Genomic DNA, 15,715 nt, shown 5'->3' with positions numbered 1-15,715 from the left:
TTGTTGGTTTTAGATTTTACATTCCCTATTACTTTTCTATGTCTTTATGTTGTGCCTTCCAAGTGTTTGATAAAATGGTTGGTTGGATTTTAGATTAGATTTTTATATTCTTGGCTTTGGTAGAGTAATTGGAGACTCTTGAGTTATCAAACTTCTTTGTTGATTGATAATTGAAAGTTGCTGGTTGATTTGGATACCTCTAAAGCTAGTCTTTCCTTAGGAGTTGACTAGGACTTGAGGAATCAAATTGATTCATCCACTTGACTTTCCTTCATAGTTAGAGGTTAACTAAGTGGTAGCAATAGACAATTGATGTCACAATTGATAAGGATAGCTAGGATAGGATTTCTAATTCTCATACCTTGCCAAGAGCTTTTCTAGTTATTAATTTACTTTCTTGCCATTTTATTTCCCTGCTCCGTATTTCAAAAAAACCCAAAAAGATACTTTCCCATAACCAATAATAACTACACTTCCCTGTAATTCCTTGAGAGACGACCCGAGGTTTAAATACTTCGGTTTAATTTTATTGGGTTTGTTACTTGTGACAACCAAATTTTTGTATGAAAGGATCCTTTGTTGGTTTAGAAACTATACTAGCAACGAGAATTTATTTGTAAAATTCTTTACTAGCAAAAATCCTCTCTTCAAAATGGCGCCGTTGCCGGGGATCATCAAAATGGAGTTGAATCCCCTTTCACCCCACCTCAAGTATGCTTACCTTGAGGATCATCAGAAGCTCCCAGTTACCATTGCAAGGAAACTCACTTTCCAACAGGAGGAGCAGCTGCTTAGTGTGCTGAGAAGACACAAGAAAGCAATTGGGTGGAGTTTGGTGGATATAGTAGGCATCAACCCTCAAGTTTGTGAGCACAGGGAGCAATGGCAAACCAGACAGCGGAGGTGATGCTTCCAGCCCTACCTTGCTCCTTACTGATGGCATGGAGGACTGTGCCAAACCTTAAGTGTGGAGAGGTCAATCCTTGACTTCCGGAGGTAACTTCTCTCTCTCTCTTAACACCAACATTTGACTTTTCTTTTGTTAGATAGGATAGATTGCATGATAATAATTGCTTGCATGTATATTTTGCTTGATTAAAGTACTAAGTTTCTTTTCAAGACCCTTTTATAGTATTTTACTAATTTAAATTGAAAAATTTGTGTTAAACTTGTTTGAGGATTGTAATTTGGAACATAGGTTATAGCTAAGAACACAGAACCTGTGAGATTTGAGCTTAATTACATGGTTACATTATTTAATCATAATATTTTATTCTTCTGTGTTTTCTTCTCTATGATTGCAATCTATATTTTGTTCCATTCTATATGTCCATTGTTTAGTATATTTGCATGCATATATATGATTGAGACCATCATTTGTTATTAGCTCACTTATCCCAAATAGCCTACCATTCCATTTACCTTTGTTAGCCACTTTGAGCCTTTTATCCCCATTTGTTCTATATTTTACCACATCACTAGCCTTAAGCGGAAAAACAATTAATTACCCCAATTGAATCTTTGGTTAGCTTAAAGTAAAGATTGTGTACCAATTAAGTGAGGGGAATTGTGGGAACTTGGGTTAATGGGAATGTGTTATGTTTCTAATTTATTTGAATATTGGGAATTTGGGTACCTACTAATGTGAGACCAGAAAAACTAGATGCATTGATATGTTATTTTTGCTTTCATGTTCAAAAAAAAAATAAATAATAAATAAATAAATATCACAATATAAATAAGTAAACAAATAAGGGGACAAAATTACCCCAATGCATATGTGATGAAATTAAAGAAAATTTGGTACATGAGTATGTGAAATATACAAAAGTGGGAATTTGGGTAGCTAGGTATAATTTTAGAGTTACATAGAGAGTGTGTGTGTGTGTTACGTGAGAGCTTATGGCCCGTTTGGTTATTGTCTATGTCTATCAAAGACATAGACACGGTGACACACGTTTAATGTTTGTTGTATGAGACACAAAAAATTGAGAGACACAGTTACACACAGGAATACATAGAATACGTGTATTTTGTGTCTCTTCCAAATGGTGAGACACAGATTTTTAAAGATGAACACAAATTATATCATTTTTTGGACAATTTCACCCTTACTAATTTTATAAAATTCCTAACACTACCCTCTTTCCTACTTCATCTCCTCCCACTTCATCTTTTTCAGAGAATCTGAACTCCTCCATCTTCTCACCTCCATCTTTCTCTTTTTCTTCATCATAGTCTATTTCTCTTCCAGAATAGCTACATATTTTTCTCTTTCTCCTCTTTATCTTTGTCTATTCTTCGAATTTCTTTTTTTATTCTTCTTCTTCTTGGCCTATTTCTCTGCCTCTTCTACTTCTTGGTGTATCTACCTTTGTTTATGCCTAAATCCGCCAGTGTTAGTGCTCCATATCACATCTATCATCGTCTTTAATGTCGTTAGCTTTCAGATCTGCCATTCTTCTTCTCCTTTTCTCAATTTGTTTCTGCCTTTGCTTCTCTTGTTCAAGGGTTTCATCATTTTCATCATTTTTAAAATCAAGGTTACAACAATGGCTACTGACCTTGCTGGTGGATCTTTAAACTGATGATGGAAGGAAGACTTTGGTGTTGTTGGAGGCAAATGGCTAGGACTGTTTGTTGATAGAATATTCTTTGCTTTTTTAAAAACAAATTGTATTTGATTGGAAGCTAGTTAAGACCATTCGTTAAATATCTTGGGTTATTTTATTTGATTAATTTCTTTTATTAGTTCAAGAGTTATTAATGATAGTAAAAAAGTAGAGGTGGTTATTTAAACAGTGACAGTGAAAAAATGGTGATGGTGGTGGTGATATTTTGTGGCAAGGACAATGTTGTCATTTTATAAAGAATTAATTTATTGTTGTGTCTTGTGCTTACTTACCAAACAAATTAAAAATATACGTGTATCACTATGTCTATGTCTTCAATGTCTATGTATTTGTGTCTATGTCTCAAACTGAACATAAACCAAACACAGCCTTAGGTAAGTCAAAGATTCATATTATAGCTCACTTGGCCATACATATATCTTCACCCTTACCTTAGCCCCATTACAACCTTCAAAATATCTCATGATGTTTGCATTGGTATACTAAATATTTTTTGATTGGTTAAATGAAGAACAAAGTTTTAGAATGCATGACTAGAGAAGAGTAGAGTGAATTAACCCTAGACACGTGAGAGATTGGAGTGCATATACACTACCAGTGAGGGTTCAATGCTTGATTCTATGTTCCCTGCTTTCATGAGCTATCTTCTCACAAGTTTACCTGTCTTCTATTGTATGATTTGCATTAGTGAAATCTCATTTATGTTTGTCTTGGAAAACTTATTTACTTTTAACTAAGTAGACAGAATCATCTTAGCGTATAGTTGTATTCACATACATAGGTTGCATCTCATAAGTCTTACTTCCCCCATTCATTCTTTCTATCTCCTTGAGCTTAGCATGACGACATGCTAATATTTAAGTGTGGGGAGATTGATAAACCACTATTTTATGGTTTATCTTGTGCTAATTTGAGTGGTTTTTATCAAGTCTTTTCACACTTATTCATACAATTTTCATGATATTACAATTCCTTCCCAATTTTGTTCTATGATTGAAAACTTGCTTCCTAAGCCTTTAAATTGTATATTTTTCATTCCCCTTTATACCATTCGATGCAGTGATCTGTGCGTTAAGTGTTTTCAGGCTTTATAAGGCAGGAATGGCTTAGAGGATAGAGAGGAAGCTTGCAAAAATGGAAGGAGCACAAGAAATAAAGGAGATAACCAGCGAGAAGCGACGCGCACGCATGGCTCACGCATGCACGTGAATTGGAGTTTGCACAGCGACGCGTGCGTGTGCTTGACGCGTACATGTGAAACGCAAAGATGACCAGCGACGCGTACGCGTGACATGTGCTACCTGTAGAAATCGCAGAAAATGCTGGGGGCAATTTTGGGCCAAGTTTGGACCCAGTTTTCGGCCCAGAAACATAGACTAGAGCCAGGGGACAAGCAAAGACTCAAGAGACATTCTCATTTGCATAGTTTTAGTTTTAGATTAGAATCTTAGAGAGAAATCACTCTTCCTCTAGGTTTTCTTCACATTCATAGTTTTTAGAGTTTATGCTTTTGATTTGAATATTGAGAAGAGTCACTATCTCAGTTGAAGTTGCTACTATTCTAGTTTGCCTTCTTATTCCTTTACTCTTTTGATTACTTATTAACCCTTCTCAGATAAAGATGTTTATGATTTTGGGATTTATTAATGCCAAGAACTATTTTTACCTTTAATTAATTTTCAGTTATTATTTTATTCAGTTATCATGTCTTCTTATCCCTCTTTATCGTTTATGAAAATCACATTCATGTCAATGGAGTAGACTCCCAACTTGACTTGGGGGTTGATTAAAAGGAGACCGTTGAGTTGGAATACTCAATTATTAATTGTAATTGGAAGTTGTTGGCTAACTCCCTATTTACTAACGCTAATCCTTCCATAAGGAGAGGATTAGGACTTGTGAATAAGAGTTAGCTCAATCACTTGACTTTCTTTTATTTAGTAAGGGTTAACTAAGTGAAAACAACAACCTCTTGCTATTACACTTGGGAGAATCCAACAAGGATAGAACTTCCAATTAATCTTTCCACCGGTCAAGGCTTTTTATTCTGATTATATAATTTCTCTTGCTAATTTTCATTGCTTTAATTTACAATCATTTATTTTTCCGTCCTCCAACTCTTAAGATTTCTCAGCAAACTCCTGACTAATAAAATAGCACTCTTTTGTCAACTTGTTGGGAGACGACCTGGGATTCCTACTCCCAGTAATTTTATTCTAATTTTGTGACAACCCTTTAAAATTGATAAGCGGATTTTTCATCAGTTAGAAACTGTACTTGCAACGTTATTTCTATAAAAAATTCTTAATCGGCTAATTTCCGCATCGTCACACGAACTCTGCGAAACTTGCCTGGATTTTTCCTGAAGTAAATAAAACCACAATGTGCCTCAAAGTAGCATCTAAATAGGCTTCAAACACTAAAATATCAATAAAACTCAATAAATTCATATCTAAAATAATAAGAAAATATAGAAAATATAATCACGCATCATCGTTTTGCCGTTTTATTGTTGTAGAATATAATCGTGTTGCCCCCTAATGGTGTCGTTGTTGATAGTATATGACGGAAGCTATTTCTATGTTTTCTGTTTTAAAAAGATCTTTTGAAATTGCATTTTATGTTTTGTTGCTTTTACCCGACTTCTTTTTACTGGTGTCCGAGCTCTTTAGTGACCCCTTCTTCATTTTGTATTTGTAGGTGTAGCTTTATATCTCGGTCTGTCATTCATGATATGTCAACAAAAGTTCCCCCTTCTCTATTGACTTAGGTAGATACTCCTGTCATTACCTCTGTCCCTGTAGTTGATAAAAAGTACACTTAGGTATTCTGTAGACACCATAGGTTATGTAAGAGTCGGGAGGATGAAAGGAATTACGAAATAATAGTGGTTGATCCCAAGGAGAGGGTTTTCTTTCTCCCTTTAGCAAATCCAGAACGCCCTTTTTTTATGCCTACGAGTGCTTTTTTACAAAGTTAGGCATTAAACTCTCTTTTTTTGACATCGAGACGAATATCCTCTGGACTTGTAATGTTGTTCCTTCCCAGCTTCACCCAAATTCTTGGGATTTTTTTAAAATTAACCAGCTTTTATGCAAGAGCTCAATGTCTGACCTTCTCTCAAGGTTTTCTTTCACCTTTTTATCTTAACCAAACCCAGGTCTTTGAAAGGAAAGTCTTTTTGGCTTTCCTTTCGTGTTGTTTAGGGTAGAAAGGTTTTTTTATATTTTTAATAAATCTTTCCACGACTTCAAAAACTATTTCCTCAAAGTCTGAGTTGTAGAAGGTGTTTGACCTTTCTATCTAGATGAGAATGATGAACCTTCTTTTACATTGTACTGGGAGGAAAAACCTGTGATAGCTAAGTATAATGTAAAGGCTTTAGATGATCTTGAAAAGTGTGTGGTGGACGTGTTGGAAGAGTGCTGGGGCCGGGCTCCTCACTTCGATGCTAAAAGGTTCTTAGGGGACCCCAATCAGCTTCGGTCCAAGCTAGGTAGCTTTCTGACCTTTAGCTTTATGACTTTCAGTTGTGATTTTTTGACTAAGGTGCCTTTTATTTTATTTTTTAGAGAACATGGCTCTGAAGTCTCCAGCGATGAAACAATTACGCCAGACCAGAAAAAATGTTGTGGCTTAGAGCATTCAAGAGAAGAAAACCTGAGGTACCTCTGTTCGATCTTCTCTGAAGAAATCAGACTCGGGTACTTCGGCCCAAAAGAAAATCATTCCTACTCCCTCAAGTCGGTTGATCCCTCCTGAATCCCCTCAAGAGAGTTCTGTTGTTCCTCCTTCTCCCTCATCTTCAGAGCCTCCCAAAAGGCAAAAAAATGTTGAAGATGGGAGTATTTACGATAAAGGATTTGACGGGATTGCCTAGAGCGAGAGAAATATTCTCCCTCGTAATCGCATCAGCATGTATGATGTGGCTATTCAGAACCATCTCCAACTTACAACCCGAAATAGAATTCGAATAGCGGGAGTTTGTACGTCATTGGCCAAGGAGTTACAGAAGACTCCCCTCATTGCCACTCACAGCTCTCTAGTGGTTGCCTGAGCTAAGGTGGAAAGGCTTAGTAGAATCAAGAAGGAGTAGGAGGAATGACGAACGGATTTTCTGTCAGTAAAGAATTTTTATAAAAATATATAATCGCATTGTAAGTATAGTTTCTAAACCAACAGAGAATCCTTTCGTACAAAAATTTAGTTGTCATAAGTAACAAAACCCAATAAAATTTATAACTGAAGTATTGAAACCTCGGGTCGTCTCTCAAGGAATTACAGGGAAGTATGATTTATTATTGGTTATGAAAAAAGGTGTATTTTTGGGTTTTTAAAATAAGGAACAAGTAATTTAAATGACAAGAAAAATAAATTAATAATTATAAAGAAAACTATTGGCAAGGTACAAGAACTGGAAATTCTATCCTAGTTATCCTTATCAGGTGTAATGAGAATTGTTATTGCTCCCACTTAGTTAACCCTTACTAAATAAAGGAAAGTCAAGTGGACCAATCAATTTGATCCTCAAGTCCTAGTCAACTCCTGTGGAAAGACTAGCTTTAGAGTAATCCAAATCAATCAGCGATTCCCAATCTCAATCTACTGCTGAGTTTGATAACTCAAGTGTTACCAATTACTTAACCAAAGCAAAAAGGGAAAATAAATCATAAATAGAATAAAACAATCATAAATCTGAAATACTACAAAATATATTAAATAGAACATTCAAATCTTAACATGGAAAAGTTCATAAGCCAATTTGGAAAGATAAATAACAATTAAAGTAATAGAATAAATAAAAGTAGAAAATAAATTAAAGCAACTTTGAACCTGTGATTGTAGAAGCAATCCTAAAATAAGAGAAATCATAATCCTAAATCCTAAGAGAGAGGAGAGAACCTCTCTCTCTCTAAAACTACATCTGAAAGCTAAAATTATGAATATGAATGTTGTCTCTTTTCTCTGTATGAATGGATTGATTCCCCCACTTTATAGCCTCTAATCTGTGTTTTCTGGGCCGAAAATTGGGTCAAAAATAGCCCAGAAATTACCCCCAGCGATTTTTGGTACGTGATGCCAGGAAATTTTGGCCAGTTTCACTGACCTTTTCTTTACTGTTTTAGGGTTGTTTCATGCATTTTCTTAGAAAATAAGCAAGTTTTGGGTAGAATTTCACTTACATCTTGATTTAAGCATACATTGTGCACTTTACATGATTTCATGAGAATTTTGCATGAATTATAATCAGGAAACAGAGCTTTTTGGGGGATTGGAAATTGAGAACTACTCTCTGTATAATTTACTCTACACTTCTAGTTCTAGTTTTCATGATGTATTCTCGATCTTTGTTTTCCATTTTCAGAGCTATGAACAACTAAACCCCTTTCATTGGGTTAGGGAGCTCTGTTGTAATTTGATGGATCAATACTAATTTTCATTACTCTTCTTCTATCTTTTCTCTTGATTTTACTAGAAAGCTTTCAATCTTCATCCAGTTGGGTAGTTATCTTGGAAAAGAAGCTATTCATACTTGGATCTCTTCTGAACCTTGGAAGAGGAATGAAGAGATCATGCTAGAAATGATTTCTCATGTTGGACCAAATTGGGTTTGGTTGGGTATGGTGACTATAATCCTACCAACACTTGATTTGGGAATGCATGTCGTATAATCAGTGACCATACTTCATCTCTTCTCATGAGCAATTGACCAAGGAATTGGCTATTGATCAAGATTTGAGAGATTGAATTACCAAAGAATTGGAATTCGATCACTTAAGATTGCCAAGGAGATCAATGAATGCATTGATTGAGGACGAGATGAAAATGAACTTGATCCGGAGAATGCAACATCTCCTAAGCCCAATGAATCCCCATTTCTGATCTTACCCATTCTCTTTAATTTCTGCAATTTACTTTCATGAGCATTTTTCCCATTCCCATTTACAATTCTGCAATTTAATTTCCGTCATTTACTTTCAGCTCTTTACTTCCAGCATTTATATTTTCTGCTATTTACTTTCCCGCCATTTAATTTCCTGCAACTCTCAAACCAAATTCTGCTTCGCTCAACTAGAACATTCCTCTAATTAAAGTTGCTTGACCAATCAATCCCTGTGGGATTCGACCTCACTCTATTGTGAGTTTTTACTTGACGACAATTCGGTATACTTGCCGAAGGAAAATTGTTGAGAGACAAGTTTCCGTGCTATCAATACGTACAGGTCGCGGCAAAGTCACACGGAAGCGTCGTCCACGCGTTAGCGTGGATTGGGTTTTTGCCAGGTCACGCGTCCGCGTGATCCACGCGTGCGCGTCGCCTGGCTTTGAGGCAGCTATGGCAAATTATATATCCTTGCGAAGCCCCAGATGTTAGCTTTCCAATGCAACTAGAACCGCGTCATTTGGACCTCTGTAGCTCAAGTTATGAAATGAGTGCGAAGAGGTCAGGCTGGACAGCTTAGCAATTTCTTCAACTTCTTGTATTCCTTCCACTTTTGCATGCTTCCTTTCCATCCTCCAAGCCATTCCTGCCCTATAATCTCTGAAAACACTTAACACACATATCAAGGCATCGAATGGTAATAAGAGAGGATTTAAACATTGCAAATTTAAGGCCAAAGAAGCATGTTTTCAATAATAGCACAAAATCAGGAAGGAAAACATAAAATCATGCAAATCATATGAATAAGTGGGTAAAGAATTGATAAAAACCACTCAATTGAGCACAAGATAAACCATAAAATAGTGGTTTATCAACCTCCCCACACTTAAACATTAGCAAGTCCTCATGCTAAGCTCAAGAGAAGCTATAAAGGATGAAGAAGAATGGTAAAATGTATGAAATGCAACCTATCTATATGAATGCAACTATATGCTAAGATGTTTCTACCTACTTGGTTAAAAGTAAATAAGTTCTCCAAGACAAAAATAATTCAAATTTCACTAATTAAAATTATACAGTAAAGACAAGTAAACTTGTAAGAATACAGCTTATGAAAGCAGGGAACATAGAATCAAGCATTGAACCCTCATTGGTAGTGTATATGCACTCAAATCTCTCAAGTGTCTAGGGTCAATCTCTCTACTCTTCTCTAATCATACTTTCTAAAATTTTGTTCTTCATCTAACCAATCAACAAATATTTAGTATACCAATGCAAACATCATGAGGTCTTTTTAAGGTTGTAATGGGGACAAGGTAAGGGTGAGGGTATATATATATGGCTAAGTGAGCTATAAATTGAATCCTTAACTAACCTAAGCTTTCACCTATCATACACACATACTCTATGTAACTCTAGAATCATGCCTAGCTACCCACAATTCCCATTTTTTTTTTGCATTTTTCACATACTCATGTATCAACCTTTCTTTTAATTTTTATCACATGTGCATTGATCTCTTCATTAACTTAACTTTAGCATTGGGGTAATTTTGTCCCCTTATTTATTTATTTATATTATAATATTTTTTTTTGGATTTTTTTAATAGAAAAATAAACATAACTTATCAATGCACATGGATTTTTAATTTTTCTGGTCTCACATGAGTAGGTACCCAAATTCCTAATATTTTGTCAATGAAACACTATACACTTTCATCAACCCAAGTTCCCACAGTTTCCCCACACTTAGTTAACACACTATCTTTAAGCTAACCAAAGATTCAATTTGGGATAATTAATTTGTTTTTCCGCTTAAGGCTAGTGATGTGGTAAAATATAGAACAGAAAGGGGTTAAAAAGCTCAAGGTGGTAAACAAAGGTGATTGAAAGGGTAGGCTATTTGGGATAAGTGAGCTAATAACAAGTAATGGCCTCAATCATATGCATACATTTAAATACACTAAATATTGGACATATAGAATGGAACAAAGCAAAGATTGCAATCATAGGGAAGAAAACACACAAGAATAAAAATTTATAGTTAAATAATGTAACCATATAAATAAGCTCAAAATCTCACAGGTTGTGTGTTCTTAACTTTTTAAACTATGTTCCAAATACAACTTCAAACAAGTTTTAACAGAAAAATTTTTTATTTAAATTAGTAAAATTATATAAAATAAGGTCTTAAAAAGAAACTCATTAATTTAACCAAGAAGTGGTAAATATATGTACAAAATCAAGAAAACATGCAATCAAATATGCAGATGCAACAATGAACTAATAAAGAAAATAAGACATTGGTGTTGAGAAGAAAATAACTAACCCATGGAGATCGGTATCGACCTCCCCACACTTAAAGATTGCACCGTTCTCGGTGCATGCAGAGATGTACAAGTGGACGGGTGGCTCCGCAACTAGTGCTCTTTTTGTTTCTTTCCTTGCCGATTGTTTGGAAGTAGCTTTCTCTTTACCCATCTTGGTGACCATCCTGAAAAGGGAAAAAATAAGTACATGGAAAGGTAAGGGTTCGAGCAAGGAAGAGGATGGTATAGGTGATAATCAATGCACGGTAAAGAGGGATGTCGTTAACACATGGTCATGACTACATGTGAAAAGTTCATCAATGGAAATATAGCTAGTGCATGTGATGGCAAGTAAATACAAGATGTTTATTGGCATGCTGGCAAAGGCATGAGTAGCATAGCTCAAGCATTAAATGCCCAATTTGATTATCAAGTCTCTTAAACTAACAATCTGTTTGTATTGACAATTATATTTTAATCAATAAAATATAAAAGGGGTTTTGTGAAAAACAGGCATTAGAGTAGTAGAGTAGAATAATTAAAAATAATGTGGAATGCCATACGGGCTTTTTCACAAACACATAGCATGCATAGTAAAGAATTTAGTGAAAGTATTAAATTTGAACATGCAAGCAACCCTTAAGAAGTAATATTAATTGTCAAACAATTCCTTAATAATCCACAAGCAATATGTAGAAGATAATAATCACCCAATTAAATTTCTAACACCAATTAAAGGAATAAAAAGAAAAAGAAAGAAAAAAAATATAGATAATGAAAGTAGAAAGAAAAAGAAAGAAGAAAACATAAACAAAAATAAAAGTAATAAAGGAAAAGTAAAAAGTAAAGAAAGAAAGAAAAGAACCTTGATAATAGATGTGAAAAAATAAGAGAGGAGAAAGTAAAAAAATTGAGAGGGAATAAAGACGGAAGAAGGGAGAAGAAAGAAAGAAGGAGGGAAAAAGAAAAAAATAGGGTTTGGGGAAGAAAAGATATGATATTTGGCTGATCTGGAAAAATTATGCGCCGCATATGACGCGGAAGCGTGGGTCACGCGGTCGCATGGTGTGCGATTTTTTCAAGTGACGCAGACGCGTGGGTGACGCGGACGCGTGACTTGATTTGTGCTAGTGGTGCGAGGGCAGCCTCGCACTTGCGCAACTCTCTGTTTCAAACTCATTTTGCCAAAATTTAGGGTGACGCGATCGCGTGAATCGCCAAACATTGAGGATGATGCGGACGTGTGGGGCACGCGTTCGCGTGGTAGGGATGGTGCTTATAGCATAGTTTCAGCTCGACTCCACCATAACTCTCTGCCATACACCCTTTTTACGTCGATCTTTAGGGTCACACGGCCGCGTGGGCGACGTGGACACGTGGGGAGGCTATTTCGCAAACGACGCGAATGCGTCAGCGACGCGGTTGCGTGGTCATATTTGTGCCTAAGGCACACCTCCAGCCATACTTTCGCGTGACTTTCTGTTCAATTCTCTTTTCTTCAGAATGCACCTATGACGCGGACGCGTCAGCGACGCTTATGCGTCGCATGCATTTTTTTTAATGCAGAATGCAAAAATGCAAAATGCAGATGCTGGTGCAGATATGATGAATGAACACTAAGAAAAATAAAATAAAATAGAACCAAGAATAAAACAAAACAAAATAAAACTAAGACTGAAAAAGAACAATCATACCATGGTGGGTTGTCTCCCACCTAGCACTTTTAGTTAAAGTCCTTAAGTTGGACATTTGGTGAGCTCCTTGTCATGGTGGCTTGTGCTTGTACTGATCCTTGAATCTCCACCAATGTTTGTAATTCCAATGGCCTCCGGGATCCCAAACTAGGCACATACAGCTGTCAAGCAATCTAAAGTAAGTGACAAGGCTCCAAGAGTGTTGATTGTTAGACTGAATTCTAGGGTCCCAAACCTTGCTTTTGCACATGTCTTCTTGTTGATCATTAGTATTACAACCGGGTGGCAAGCAATCTGAATTCTTACTGAGGCATCCAAACAGCTTTCTAGACCCATACAATTTAGTATTCTTCCAACCATGATACTTCAGCCGTGAGCTTCCTACCACAATGAACCTAGGATTGTGTTGCCAACCACTAACCATCTATCATCTTGGTATGCACCTCGGAATGGCTCTTGACCATAGTAATTTGGTGGATGTTGGTTGTCACGAAGGGGTCCACCATATCTAATGTCTGGGCATGCATTGTAGGATGGTCGTTGTCCATGGTATCTTGGAAGGTGTTGTTGCCGAAAGGGTTGATCAGATCCCCGTGGCTCCTTCCAACTTTGATTGTTCCGACCTTGATGCATGTTCCTGTTATAATTTCTATTCCTTGCAATAACATTAGAACCAAACTTGAAACCAGAGAAGTAAGAATTCATAGTAGCTAAATAGAAATTAAAAACAAAAACAAATAAACAAGCAAAAGAAAATAAAATAAAATAAAATAAATAAGAGAAAAGGTTTAAAAAAGATTTGATTTTAAGATTAGAAAAGATAAGATAAGTTAGGTAAGAGAAGATAAGTTTTTATATTAAAAGGTTTTGAAATTTAAATTTTTGAATTTGAAAAAGTCAACAATATAAGATAAAGATTTGAAAAAGATTTAAATTTTGAAAAGGTTTGACTTTTAAAATTTTAAATTTAAATTTTGAATTTTGAATTTTGAATTTTGAATTTTGAAATTTAAAACTAAGATAAGATAAGATAAAAAATTTTAAAATAAAAATCTGAATTTTTTTTTACCAAAAAAATCAATTTAAAAGTAAATATTTATAATAACCAATAATAAGGCACACGTTTGCAATTCCCCGGCAACGGCACCATTTTGACGAACGGATTTTCTGTCAGTAAAGAATTTTTATAAAAATATATAATTGCGTTGTAAGTATAGTTTCTAAACCAACAGAGAATCCTTTCGTACAAAAATTTGGTTGTCACAAGTAACAAAACCCAATAAAATTTATAACCGAAGTATTGAAACATCGGGTCGTCTCTCAAGGAATTGCAAGGAAGTATGATTTATTATTGGTTATGGATAAAGGTGTATTTTTTGGTTTTTAAAATAAGGAACAAGTAATTTAAATTACAAGAAAAATAAATTAATAATTATAAAGAAAACTATTGGCAAGGTACAAGAACTGGAAATTCTATCCTAGTTATCCTTATCAGGTGTGATGAGAATTGTTATTGCTCCCACTTAGTTAACCCTTACTAAATAAAGGAAAGTCAAGTGGACCAATCAATTTGATCCTCAAGTCCTAGTCAACTCCTGTGGAAAGACTAGCTTTAGAGTAATCCAAATCAATTAGCGATTCCCAATCTCAATCTACTGCTGAGTTTGATAACTCAAGTGTTACCAATTAGTTAACCAAAGTAAAAAGGAAAAATAAATCATAAATAGAATAAAACAATCATAAATCTGAAATACCTCAAAATATATTAAATAGAACATTCAAATCTTAACATGGAAAAGTTCATAAGCCAATTTGGAAAGATAAATAACAATTAAAGTAATAGAATAAATAAAAGTAGAAAATAAATTAAAGGAACTTTGAACCTGTGATTGTAGAAGCAATCCTAAAATAAGAGAAATCCTAATCCTAAATCCTAAGAGAGAGGAGAGAACCTCTCTCTCTCTCTAAAACTACATCTAAAACCTAAAATTATGAATATGAATGTTGTCTCTGTTCTCTGTATGAATGGATTGATTTCCCCACTTTATAGCCTCTAATCTGTATTTTCTGGGCCAAAAACTGGGTCAAAAATAGCCCAGAAATCGCCCCCAGCGATTTCTGGTACGTACAGGTCGCAGCAAAGTCACGCGGAAGCGTCGTCCATGCGTTAGCGTGGATTGGGTTTTTGCCAAGTCATGTGTCCGCGTGATCCACGCGTGCGCGTCGCCTGGCTTTGGGAAAGCTATAGCAAATTATATATCATTGCGAAGCCCCGGATGTTAGCTTTCCAACACAACTAGAACCGCGTCATTTGGATCTCTGTAACTCAAGTTATGACTGTTTGAGTACAAAGAGGTCAAGCTAGACAGCTTAGCAAGCAATTTCTTCAACTTCTTGTATTCCTTCCACTTTTGCATGCTTCCTTTCCATCCTCCAAGCCATTCCTGCCCTATAATCTCTGAAAACACTTAACACACATATCAAGGCATTGAATGGTAATAAGAGAGGATTTAAACATTGCAAATTTAAGGCCAAAGAAGCATGTTTTCAATCATAGCACAAAATCAGGAAGGATAACATAAAATCATGCAAATCATATGAATAAGTGGGTAAAGAATTGATAAAAACCACTCAATTGAGCACAAGATAAACCATAAAATAGTGGTTTATCAAGGAGGAAAGGGACGGGCTAAAGTCCTACTTAGAGAAGGCCCATTCTAGGATAAAAAAGGCTGAGGCGGCTACAGCTATGGCAAAGCGGTTGAAAAAGAAAGCAAAGGAGATCTATACCCGGGTTTTTAGGGAGAAGCTCGACCTTCAGGAGGAGTTGGAGAAGGCCAAGGAAACATATGCCACCCTTGAGGAGTTTGTGGCTGAAGGGATGGATGAGATGTTTACTAACCTGAAGGCCCAAGTTCAAGTTCTGGCTCCTAAGGCCGATCTTTCCTTGTTCAGTCAAGACAATATCGTGCTGGATGAAAAGATTGTCCCGGTCCCTGAAGAAGATGAGGAACAGCCCTTGCCCTACCCAAAGTCTTTCGGCAGTTACGAACCGCCGCAATGTTATTACATTTTTTTTATTTATGAATGTTTGTGGCGGTTATAAAAGCGCCACTATTTTCAATACAAATTTTAAAAAAAAATTCCTTTTAAAAAACGCTGATTTTTTTTTTTTAATTTTTAAGATAAATTTTTT

This window comes from Arachis ipaensis, chromosome B09 (genome assembly GCF_000816755.2).
Source record: "Arachis ipaensis cultivar K30076 chromosome B09, Araip1.1, whole genome shotgun sequence".
NCBI lineage: Eukaryota > Viridiplantae > Streptophyta > Magnoliopsida > Fabales > Fabaceae > Arachis > Arachis ipaensis.
The sequence above is the reverse complement of the archived record's forward strand: the minus strand, read 5'-3'. Positions refer to the sequence as shown.